Below are 1,022 nucleotides of genomic sequence, written 5' to 3'. Positions count from 1 at the left end.
CAGCCTGGGCCACAGAGCAAGACTCCGTCTCAAAAAATAAAATAAAATAAAATAAAATAAAATAAAAAGAATACGTACTCCAGGACCTCCATTTTATAGTCAGGATGACTCAGCCTCATATAGACACCTCACTCCATAATCTTCTGCAAAATTTGCACCAAATTCAAGCAGACCAGGTTTTTGTTGCTAGGGAGAATAGTTGCCAGAGAAATACGCTAGAGGGTAAACACCGATAGATATATAAAAAGCATCAACATCAATCACTCCGTATTTATTACTTTCACCTGCATTTCTAACCCATCTCTCATGGTCTATTATTATTATCCCCTTTTTATTTCTCATAAGACTCTCAGGCCCCATGAAGAATGCTAATAAAAAATTGTACGTCTTAGTTAGCTTACACTGCTATAACAAAGTACCACGTACTGGGTGTCTTAAACGACAGACATGTATTTCTCACAGTTCTGGAGGCTGAGAAGTTCAAGATCAAGGTGCTGGCACATGTGGTTCCTGGTGAGGATCCTCTTCCTGGTTTGCTGATGGCCTCCTGCTTGCTGTGTGCTTGCATGGCAGGGAGAGAGAGAAGCAAGTTCTCTGGTGTCTCTTAAGGGCACTAAAACTATTATGAGACCCCACCTTTATGATCTCATCTAAACATAATGACCTCTCAAAGGTTCCATCTTCATATATCATCATATTGGGGGTTAGGGCATCGACATATGGATTTGAGGGGTCACAATTCATTGCATAGCATCGTACCTATTCAGCAGTATTCCTCTGAGAGTTATGTCCCAGCACTGTGTCATGTTTTTATATGCAGATGTTGACTTAGTCCTCATTATATAGCTGAGGGAACTGGGTCTAGTTTAACTACACTAAGGTTATAATCAGTAAGTTGTCACAGAGCTAGGATTTGAGCCCAGGCAGTCTGAGTGTAAATCCCCAAATCCTAATTCCCTCCCTATATTGCCTCAACAGAGGAAAAATCATTTTGAAACCTGACTAACTGAGTTCAAGAGTTG

The 1,022-nt window shown here is 40.5% G+C and overlaps 1 pseudogene across 1 annotated transcript in view; it reads right to left on the bottom strand.

Moving 5' to 3' along the window:
* LOC105520268 overlaps positions 1-563 on the bottom strand; it is a 23,248-nt pseudogene extending 22,685 nt beyond the window's left edge. Inside the window, exon 1 of the transcript XR_001003103.1 lies at positions 461-563. The product of XR_001003103.1 is annotated as an actin, cytoplasmic 2-like (transcript). The remainder of the gene's footprint in view (positions 1-460) is intronic.
* Positions 564-1,022: the final 459 nt, after the last annotated feature.

The sequence above is a fragment of the Colobus angolensis genome, unplaced genomic scaffold, assembly GCF_000951035.1.
Source record: "Colobus angolensis palliatus isolate OR3802 unplaced genomic scaffold, Cang.pa_1.0 Scaffold376, whole genome shotgun sequence".
Classification (NCBI taxonomy): domain Eukaryota; kingdom Metazoa; phylum Chordata; class Mammalia; order Primates; family Cercopithecidae; genus Colobus; species Colobus angolensis.
Note: the sequence above shows the minus strand (reverse complement) of the source record. Positions and strands in the feature narration are given on the sequence as shown.